The sequence below is a fragment of the Canis lupus genome, chromosome 24 (assembly GCF_048164855.1).
Source record: "Canis lupus baileyi chromosome 24, mCanLup2.hap1, whole genome shotgun sequence".
Lineage (NCBI taxonomy): Eukaryota > Metazoa > Chordata > Mammalia > Carnivora > Canidae > Canis > Canis lupus.
This window is the reverse complement of record NC_132861.1, coordinates 24,055,576-24,067,286: the sequence shown is the minus strand read 5'-3', so window position 1 is coordinate 24,067,286 and position 11,711 is coordinate 24,055,576. Positions and strand designations below refer to the sequence as shown.

At 35.1% G+C, this 11,711-nt stretch overlaps 1 pseudogene; it reads right to left on the bottom strand.

Annotated features, from left to right (window-relative positions):
* Window positions 1–1,407: 1,407 nt before the first annotated feature.
* On the bottom strand, window positions 1,408–10,929 carry LOC140616582 (glutamate receptor ionotropic, NMDA 2B pseudogene; annotated as a pseudogene).
* Window positions 10,930–11,711: the final 782 nt, after the last annotated feature.

The window sequence follows — 11,711 nt, the reverse complement described above, 5'->3', positions numbered from 1 at the left end:
ATTTATGAACAAATGATAACTCAATAGAGGGAAGGCAACTTTAATCAAGAACACAAGGAGTAATCTAAGTCTTATAGCTGTGCCCTAATATAAGGAACTATATGACAGATTGAGGTGTCTCAATTTTAAGAATAAGGCCCTGGGTTTCCACCCCCTCAATCACATATGCTGTTCCTCAGGTGAACATCCACAATAACTACCTGACTAGGGGTCTCTGCCAAGATTGTGAATTTCAAGAAATTTATTTCTGGTCCCTTTTCCTGGCTATTCTTTCTAGAAATACGTAGTTTGGTTTCCATCAGAGACACGCTGACCTCTTGAAGCTTGTTCTCAGCCAACTGGCACATAGCGTCTATAGAAATTCACTTAATTAGTGTCGTCCAACATGTTTTACAGAATATGAGTTTCAGGAACAAAGGGATCTCATAATAAAATAAATTTGGGAAGAAGCAGGTTAAATAAAATTAAAGATGGCTTTTTGCTATCAATAGGACACTTCTGAACTTTCAACTGTTAATATGTTCTAGGAATCTCCCTGAATGAGAAATATCTCCCAACCTTATTTATCTACAGAACAAGTGGATAGAATCAGCAAAGTATCTCAAGGAACAAATGACCTGAAGAACAAATGAGAGAAGCACCAGTGCTAACATTACTCTCAGGAACATCTATATTTATGTAAGAATCAGGGATAACAATAAAAGTGAATACCAATTAAGTGCTTACTATGTTCCAGGCACCCTTCTGAGTCCTTTACATATATTAATATATTTAATCCTAATAACAACCTGGTGACCTTAGTACCCTTATTTTTATCCTTATTTTATAGATGAGGAAATTTAAAGCAGTTAAGGGATTTGTGCAATGTCCTGAGTAGACAAGTTTGTGAGTAGAGGAACTAGGAATTGAACCTAGGTAATCTGGGACCCACAGAAATTAATATCTAATGGTAGAGTTTCAGATACTTTGATCAGACAGTATAATCAGATGGCGGTGATCCTGAGAGAAGCCTTGTGTGGCAAGCTTCTAATCACAGCCTGTTTGCTTGTAAATTCGGTTTCATCGGCCTCCCCAGTATAAATAAGATTCAACTTCTGAATTATACCACAGATTTGATTTCTTCACCAAATTATGTTGTATCCATGTATACATGTATACTCTTCCACTAGAACAAAGTCATGATTTAGACAGCACCATAACCAATAAAAATGGAAATGTAATGCATAAAGAAAATAATATCTTGATTAGCAAAAGTAGTAAGAAAATGAAGATGCAAGTTTGAGAAATGGCTTCTGTGTTCTCAAAGTGTTACACTCTTCCTTCTTAGCTCAGAGACCAAAATCAAGCTTTGGTTTTGTTTTCCTTTAAATGTTGCACAATTTTATATCTTTACCTCATCTACTCTGCTTAAGAATTGCCAAAGGTATGTCCTACCCTCTCCCACTTCCTCTTCTTATTCAGGAGGATCATCACCAGTTTCAGGTGCATCTGGTAGCCACCTTCACTGAAGAACAGATTTCTTCTCCCAAAAGTGACATTGATCAGATACCTATTTAACATGTTGCACTGGTAGATCCTCATCTCATGGGTGTTGTAACAATTGCTCTTGGGCTCAGGGATGAAGCTGTGTTTAGATAGCAGAGCAGAAGCAGTGGTGGTGATTATGGCAATTCCATCCCTCACTCTGACAAGGAGGCCATACTCCCATTTATCATAGGACATAGAAATGAACCCAGTGGACAACTCAGGGTACTGTGTCTGTGTTCTCTGCCCCAAGACTAGGGACAATCCACTTGTAACCTAGTCAGTTGGTCCTAGGACCAACTTCGAAGATGGAGGTGGCCCCTTCCTTAGTACAATAAAGAACAATGACGGGGCTTTGAAGTTTCTTGAGTCGGTTCTAGATCTTAGAATCTCCGTCATCCAGAGACATGTCCAGCAGGCAGACTTCCTCTAACTCCCAGCCCATGAAGCTACTCTTGATGTTGCTGCAAATGTTGTTTACAAAGTCTTGGTTGCCAGGGAAGTAGGTGATGATGATAGGAAAGCTGTATCAATCATACTCTTCCACGATGTTGAACATGATGGAAGCTTGCTATTCAATTGATGGGCCAAACTGGAAAAATGTGGAGGATTCATCTGAGAGGAGTTGGCAGGTGCACAATCGAATGATCCACAGCACTATGCAGTTATTCTTCACCAATAATTACACTTATTTTAAATAGTCTCAATGTACTAATGAAAAGACAGAGATTAGCAGGACAGAGTAAAAACCATGACTAGTTTTATGATGGCTACAAGACCCTGACTTCAGATCAGTTAAAGATAATAGGCCAAAATAAAAAATAAAAAAAGATATGCAATGAAAACACTTATAAAAAATAGGAGTGGCTATATTGATATTAGATAAGGTATAGTTCAGAGCAAAGAAAATTACCAGCAATAATATTGTATATTGATAAAAGATTCAACTTACCAAAAAGATAAAACAATTTTAAATATTATGCACCAAAGTGCAGTACTTTAAGCAAAACCATGAAGCATAAACTGAAAGACAAGAAAGGAGAAGCAGACAAATCAATGGTTATAGTTAGGGCCTTCCACACCCATTATTTAGTAATTAATAAAACTACTAGACAAACATTCAACAAAGATTTAGAAAACCTGAAAAATATCATCAGCCAGTGTATTCTAAGTAGCATTTATAAAACACTCCACTGAGCATCAGGATAATGTGCATCCTTTTTCAAAACTGCATTGGACATTCACCAAGGTAGACTATATAACAAGTCATAAAATAAACTTCAACTAATATAAATAACTGAAACCACACCAATATGTTCTCAGATCATAAACTAAAAATAACAACAGAAAGATAATGAAAAAAATCTTCAAACTCTTAGATATTAAACAACACACTTATTAATGGGTCAAAAGAATTCTCACAGATAATAAAATATGTATATATTGAACTGAATGTTAACGAAAGCATAAAATATCAATATCTGTGGAACTAATTGAAAGCAAGGATTAGAGGGAAATTTATAGCACCAATGTGTATATTAGAAAAGAAGCAAGTTCTCAACTCAATAATTGAAGCTTCCACTTAAATAAACTAGAAAAAGAACAAAATACATCAAAAGCAACCAGGAGATATAAAAATAAGAACAGAAATCGATGAAACTAAAGGCAGAAAATCAATGGACAAAATCAATCAAAGTGAAAGGTGTTTCTTTGAAATATCAATAAAATTGATACTGATAAAAAAGAATAAATAAATTAGTAATATCAAGCATGAAAGAGGAATATCTCTAAAGACCATGCAGACATTGAAGGGATAATATGGGAATATGGAAATATATACAAACATTAGACCACATATTAAACAATTCTTTGAAACCATAAGTTATTACAACTCATCCAAGATAAAAATAGAAAATTCAAAGAGCCTTAATCTCATTAAAGTAGTTAAATTTGTAATTAAATCCTTCTATAAAGGAAATTTCTAGTATCGGATGGTTTTACTGGTAAATTCTACCAAATATTTACAGAAAAATTATCACTGATTCTACAAAATTTCTTCCATAAATTAGAGAAATATGGTATTCTTCACAATCCATTTGATGAAATCAGCATTATTCTGATACAAAAACCAGGCAAATACAATACAAACAGCAACAGAACTACTCACCTATGCCCCACACGATCAAATCATAGCTTCCAAATTCTTCAGCAAAATATTACAAAACCAATTCCAACATTACATTTAAAAATATGTTGAGAAAAAATATTTTGGGGCTATTGGACTTCATTCCAAGATGCAAAGCTTGTTCAATATCCAAAAGTAAATCAATATAATCCATCATAACAACAGTATAAGAAGAAAAGTAAAAAAAAAAAAAATTTTAAAAAGAAGAAAAGTCAATGGTTGCATAGCAATTAATACAGGAAAAGCATTTGGCAAAATTTGACACCTGTTCATGATTAAAACTCTTGAACTACAACACCACAAAATCAATTCAGTAAAGGAAGTACAGCATTTTCAACAAATTGTGTTAGAGCCACTAGAATTAAGAGGGCAAACAGGAAACCAAAACCAACTAAACAAAAAAATCTTGAAGGACACCTTATACCTTATACAAGAACTAAATAAAAAAAGAATATAGATCTAAACATAAAAGGTAAAACAGAGAAAGTCTTTTTGACTTACTGTTTTTTTTAGAATAAGCATTAATACACATAAACTAAAAACAAATCTTTGCCTCTTCCTTTGAAGGCAAACTCTCTGAAGGCAAACTCTCTGAAGTTTTACTAACATTATAATATACCACAACATATTCACTGCTCTAAGTGACTGGGTCTTAAATACAAGGAACATGTGGGTGGGTTTTGTTTCCACAGAAATTCCCTATTAATTATGGCAAAATCTGTTTTAATCATTCTGTTCTCTGTATCATGAGTGGGTAGTGTACTGCATGTATGTATTTGTGTGTGTGTGTGTGTGTGTGTGTGTGTACACACATGCAAGCGTGTATGTTTTGTGGAAATAGAAACCAGAAATCTGAGGATGAATAACCAAGAGATTTGTGTGTTTTCTTTTCACTTTCACAAACATTCATTTCTGGAAAAGAATATGATTACTATTTTTTTTATGATTTTCAAAATTGTGTATTACACTTTCTTTTTATTTTTTTTTACTTTATTTATTTATTCGTGAGAGACACAGAGACAGAGAGTGGCAGAGACACAGGCAGAGGGAGAAGCAGGCTCCATGCACCGGGAGCCTGACGCGGGACTTGATCCTGGGTCTCCAGGATCGCGCCCTGGGCCAAAGGCAGGTGCTAAACCACTGCGCCACCCAAGGATCCCTGTTTTATTCTTTCTTAAATCATAACCTCCCTGATGGAGAAGAGAAGGTTCTCTCCCAAACTTGAAAATTTCTAAACCGTAACATTTTGCAAAGATTGGGCAATTTTGCCACAAGAGGATTAGCCTGTTTAAATCAGGTAACTCACCATCTCAAGAAGCTCAGTAACTGGAAATAAATTTATGGAATAACAGATGTATTTACATTCTCAGTCATATAAACTCAAATTTAAACTCAAACTATAAGGTGTCTTTGACAATATCACCAAATAACATTACAAGGATATTTTTGTTGAAGAAATAACTTCACTTTTTATTAAACTGAAAAAAGGTTAATATTTGCCTCTGAGAGGACTGAGACATTAACTTAGTCCCATGGCTGGCATATTCTTGCTTCTGTATTCTTTAATAGAGAATAAAAACAGATCAACAATCAGTATATAGATAAATATAACAAATAAAAATAGAGATATATAACAAACTATATGTAGCATAATGTGTATATGTATAATTTGTTAGGTATATATATATAATATATGTATATATATATATTATATATATGTGGGGGGAGAGAGAGTTCTTTTATTGCTGCTCCTAAGCTTTTAACTGAAAGTAGCTTTATAAGCACAGTAGCAGACAGGGTACTACTCTGAATGATTCTTAGATAGTTATTATACAAAATGACCCCCATGTCAGGTCAGTGCAAATAAGGAAAAGCTTGGCTAGTCGTAACCTAGAAAGCTATAAAATATGTCGAATGGATGCCTCTCAAGTGTGCAATAAAATTGCATCTTCACTGCCGCTAGCAATATTGTCCCTGACCTCAGAGTATTATTGAAGAGAGACCCATTGAATGCTTTAATTTCCACATAAACTGCTGATCATGATGGTTCAGACATGCCAGATGGCAGGAGTGATAAATGATATTGATGCCTCAGGAGAAATGAGCTACTAAAATTATATTATATTCAGCTGGGATTTTAAAACATGCAATATAATTAAAATTGTTATTCCATAGCAAAATGTTACACCTCTTTATTTAATAGAGTGCTAGATAAGGAGACTAATGTGTGCATTTGTTTTGTGGATATTCTTTTCTACCCCTAGGTAGAAAGTTTCCAATGGAAAACCTCAGTGCAAAGGAAGGATCTTTTCTATAAACTCTCAAGTATGTCTGCCACAGAGCTTGGACTTGGGAGCAAGGAAGGAAGATGAACAAAATACGGTTGCATTCTCAGTCTCATTCAAATATAATAGAAGGAGAAATTAAAATAAAATCATTTAATTGACAAGAAACATTCTTTGAGAAATGCTGACACCATTTTTTCCCCTGAATTAGTATTGTGAGATTATGATGTTCATATTAATTAAGGATCTGATTGCTCTGTTAAAAGATCCTATCCAACAAGCAGATACTATTTTTTAAGTGAATGAAATAATGTACTTTGTATGTTTACTTTTTTTTTTTTTTTACTTTTGTTTAAATAGAGGCATCTATTTGAAAACCTGTGGCTGCTGGAGTTGCCAATTTATTTTCATTCCCCATTTAAGGAATGAGAGCAGAACTGCCTCCTTTATTCCTTTCCCTCATTTCCTTCCCAATCTACTCTCCTATCCCCACCGTCAATAAAAATGAATATATGTTATTCAAGCATATATAGTACAGTTTTGTTTACTCTTAGGATTATGTGAATAAAGTTCAGCAAATCAATAGCTGGTAGTTTGGAGAGCAATTTGTAAGTATTTTTTTGTTTATTTTTAAAGATTTTATTTATTTATTTATTTATTTATTTATTTATTTATTTATTTATTTATTTATTTATTCATGAGAGATAGAGAGAGAGGCAGAGACATAGGCAGAGGGAGAAGCAGCCTCCCTGTAGGGAACCCAATGCAGACTGGATCCCAGGACCCTGGGATCAGGCCCTGAGCCAAAGGCAATGCTCAACCACTGAGCCACCTAGACATCCCTGGAGAGCAATTTTTTTTAGATTCCTAAAAACTGTGGACCAAATATTGGCTACATAATTTTCATGGCCCAATGCAAAAGGAAAATGCTGCCTTCTCTTCAAAAATTAGAAAAAAAAATACAGCATTATTTTTTAAATTTTTTTTTTAAATTAATGCTTTAATTTAAAAAATACAAGTTTCTCCTGTCTTCTATGGTCTCTCTCTGACATAGTACTTTATTTTTTAATGCTATTTAATATTGTCTCCTTTGGGCAAAGGAATACTCTCAGGGTGAGTGTAGACCCTCACAGATATGATGGGCGGGGAGTGACTCCGCATAGTCATGTGGCTTACCAGTACCCCTTCCTGCCAGCCTCCAGACCCAGACTGTCATGGAGGCAGGGAGGTCACTGCAGGTGCCTCCTTTTATCTGGTCTGTTGCTCAATTAACTGTGGCCAGACAACCCCCAGGGACTGCAGCCTTCCACCTGGACTTAATCGCTTACAGGTGAGCAAGAGGAACCTCCCTGCCAAGTTGCCTGCTCAATCTCAATGCGCTATGGTGCTAGCAGCCTGTACTAGGGGACAACCAGTGCTGGGCACCTGCATTCAAGCCCACTCCTACTATACTTATACTTGTGCTCAGATTCCCACTAGAGATAGAAGGCAGTAAGAGTTTTGCGAAAGGATCAGAGGAAGGAGCAAAGGATGTTGCATAGCTAGGAGACAGGTAAGAGTACATCTGAAAACTTGTCAAGAAGGAGACAATGAGGCAGGCTCATGGTTAGTGCTCTACTGCTCCACTGGACTTCATTCACGGAACAAAACAAAACAAAAAACACTGAAGACAAAACTATTAAAATCTCAAGGTGATGATCACTGAGCATTACAACCAAGGCAGGCAGTCCTTCTAGCTTGGAACTCTGTGACTGCTCTGGTCAGTTGTTCATGTAGCCAATTCAGCTAGTACTTCCTGAAGGTATTAAAGCACTGGCTTATGTGAATTTACCAGACTGAAAACACTATACCTTGAAATATGGTATATTTCATAACCCTCAAACTTTCAATTTAGTAACAAGAAAGATTTCAGGCTTTAGACATAATTTTTTTATATTTCCACTGTATACAACAAAATCAAAATTTCAGACTATTTAGAAATACTACATCCATTGATATAGCAGATGTTAATAGCCTAGATCTTACAACTCAGACCTTTTTGGGGGAGGGGGGGAGGATACCAATAATAATGATTAGCATTTAATCTCTACGAAATATCAAATCTCCCAATCAGTCCTAACACTATGATTTGATTCTACTTAGGAATTTAGTAAGATTTCCTAAATATAGCAGTTGAAAAAATGAGCACCACACTAAGCAAACATAAGTTTCTGAATTGTCTAAAGAATGACAAAGGCTTCAGTTTGTTAAATCTTGAAGTTGTTCTGCTCTTTGTTCATCTGGCTGTGACTGAACCTTAATGCACATCCTATGATGGGTAGGCAATATTGTAAATGAAGATTCCTCCTGAATACTGCCTTGACCTTTACTGCACCACTGCGCAGATGATATAGGTCATGTGAATGAACAATGCAGTGTAACTAAAATGTGATCAAATTATCTGAGATGCAAATTACTGAGTCCAAACAAATGTTACATAATCTTTGGAAGTATCACTTCAAATTGTTGAGAAAACAACTAATTATAGAATCTTTTCAACTGGAGACCAGTTTACCTGAAGATCTGGTAAACTCCAACAAGAGTAAAGAAGAGTATTTTAATTTTTAATGCATATGGTATCATGCTTCTGGATGTTGTTTATGTTGTTATATGTTTTTATGTTGTTATATCTTTCAGTAAGCAATTTAAAAAAGGGAAATATGCATTGAGGAACATACAGAATTAACTTTAATAATAACATACTGTTCCCGGCAGAATAAAACTCATTTACTTTGTAGCAAACCATCCCTTAAAAAAAAATAGTTCTTAAAACAAAAAGAGTTATGTGAAAATGTAATAATACATTGTCAAAATTTCAAACACATCTTGCAAACATCCAATCCAGGCATTTCATTATATAGATAAAAATTTCAAAACTATATGTCATAAAACCAATTAATTAAAAATGTCAGAATAAATAACAATGATGTGTGGCCTGATGTTATCTAAAATTATACTGATAAAAAAGAGGGTCTCTGTTGAAGATTGAAGATAGTCACAATTATTTGCTATTCCTCTAATATGAAGGAATCTAATATGTCCCTGAATGGGCTGGCCTTTGAGACTTGCCTGACCAAGAGAATATAGTGGAAGTGAGTTTATGGAATTCCCAAGACTGGGTCAAAAGAAGTCTTGATCTTTCCCTGGGCCATGTGAAATACTTGCTTAAAGATCTCTAATCTGCCATCAAAGACATGCGACTACCATATTAGGGAGATCGCAAGGAGTTGTCAGAGACTATCTGAAGAGAGAGAAGGGTTTGGCTGAGTCCATGCTTCCAGCCAGACCTACGAACACATCAGATATGTGAATGAAGCTATTTGGATTCCCCAGCTTAGTTTAATAACCTGCTGAATGCCATGAGGGTATCTTATTCACCATCATGGTACTCTGAATATCTACCAAGGAAATTGAACATGTGCTTAGCTGAGTCATATCAGCATTTCTACCCCATAATATTATGACATTAAAAAATCTTGTTTAGTAACATTATTGTGAGGCAAACATGTTGTAATAGTTTGTTGCATGATAGCAGATGTCTGGAATAACCTCTAAATTTCCTTAAAAATACTGTGCTTAGCAGTAAACCACTTTTGTTTAAATATATAAAATAATACTATTTTTCTTGTTTTCATCACCCTTTCTCTCTTGGATGTTTCCTGTTCTCTTTTTTAGAATATTCAAATATTATTTTTCAGAATAATATTTACAAATAATAGCTTCCTCAAGGCTAAATGCTGCCTTACATGAATTTTATAATTATAAAATTCTGGATAGTATTTATAATGAAATTGTTAGTAAGCTCTTAAATTTCCAACAAGTCCTTGGCAGTATTTTTTTAATTTATAAATATGTCATTATTAGTTAAAATTGAAAATATGTGAAATTTGTCTCTTTATATCTTAGGTATGAGTAAGAATAATGAATTTTTTTAATTGAGTAATTTCAATCTTTAAGCTAAATACCTATGCTTAAGAGTCAAATGCTATGGCCTTAGCAGTTTTTGGGGGGATACAGGCTAATATCCACTGTGAACTTCATTAAGACAGTGGCCAAGGTTGAGTTTACACAATATCTCTAGACTGAGTTACTGTCTTCATGAAGGTAGTCTTTATTTTTTTTTTTTTTAAATTTTTATTTATTTATGATAGTCACACAGAGAGAGAGAGAGAGAGAGAGAGAGGCAGAGACATAGGCAGAGGGAGAAGCAGGCTCCATGCACCGGGAGCCCGACGTGGGATTCGATCCTGGGTCTCCAGGATCGCGCCCTGGGCCAAAGGCAGGCGCCAAACCGCTGCGCCACCCAGGGATCCCATGAAGGTAGTCTTTAATCAATTGGCTTTATGACATACAGTTTTGAAATTTTTATCTATGTAATGAAATGCCTTCATGAATTTTTTTAAGTCATCCTTTTCTTAAAAGATCTTATCCAGGAAATGAAGTATCCTTTTAAATGTGTACTTTTAAAGAATTCCAGCAAGAGAGCTAGTTGACTTATATTCCCTTTGGATACAGAGGTTGATATTCTTGGATACAGAGGCTCCCATAATAATGATAAAATAATGCATTTAAGGTGAACTGAAGGATTAGGTCTAATAGATGCTTTTGTGACCTTTCTTCTACCGACAGGGATGCCAGGGGGATTTGTTCCTTGGTCAATTCTCTTGGAGATATTAACTCAAAAGAATTCTTAGGAGTTTTCTTTTACCAGCTCCAATATAAATGCCACACTAACTGAGGACTATGTACTGAAACAAACACTACCTCCTTGTTGAAGTTCATTACAAAACGAGTAACCAGTACAGATGACTTGAAGCTATTTCTGAGAATGGTAGTAAGTCCTGTATACCTAAGTAAGCTAGGTAACTCATAAGTGATGTCCATCTGAGAGGTCATGGGTATACGTATAAACCTACGTATAAAGCCCGAGAGGATTTAGTAAAGGTTTTCCTGAATTGCTTCATGTCCGCTCAGATTTTTCTCTCTCGGTTTTGCATCCCTGAGTGTAGAATTTCTACAAAATCAAAAGATGTACTTGAGAATCATGAAATATCTTCTCTGCAAATGCTATGCATGCTGTTGTTTCCAATAATAGCTATTTAAATTTGGTGTTGAGTTAGGTCTTTTGTGTCTTGTATGTTTCATTTTTTATCCTAACCTTAAGATCACTGGGGTGCCTGAGTGGCTCTGTCAGTTAAGCCTCTGCCTTCAGCTTAGGTCAGGACTGAGCCCTACATAGGGCTCTCTGCTCAGCAGAGTCTGCTTCTTCCACTCCTCTCCCCCCGCTCATGCTTGTGCTGTCTTTCTCTCTCTCTCTCTCTCTCTGTCCCTGAAATAAATAAATAAAATGTTAAAAAATTTTAAGATCACTGATACTACTAAAACATTATTAGACAAAATTATTGTCAAATTATTGTAGAACCTAGGTAATTTAAGATCATTCTGGTTCTAGAATCACGAGGGACAATATAATGGTGGGAAAAATAATCAGAAACAAAATATAAAGGGAAATTGGGTATCTAATGTCTCATGATACAGCTTTTCTATTTACTTAGTTAATGTACTGGATTTTGGCTTTTGAATGTAAAATCAATTTTTAATTCCTGGAATAATCCTCTTGGTCACAATGTAGTATTTTTTCCATAGTGCTAAATTTGTTTTGCTAATGTTTAGTGTAG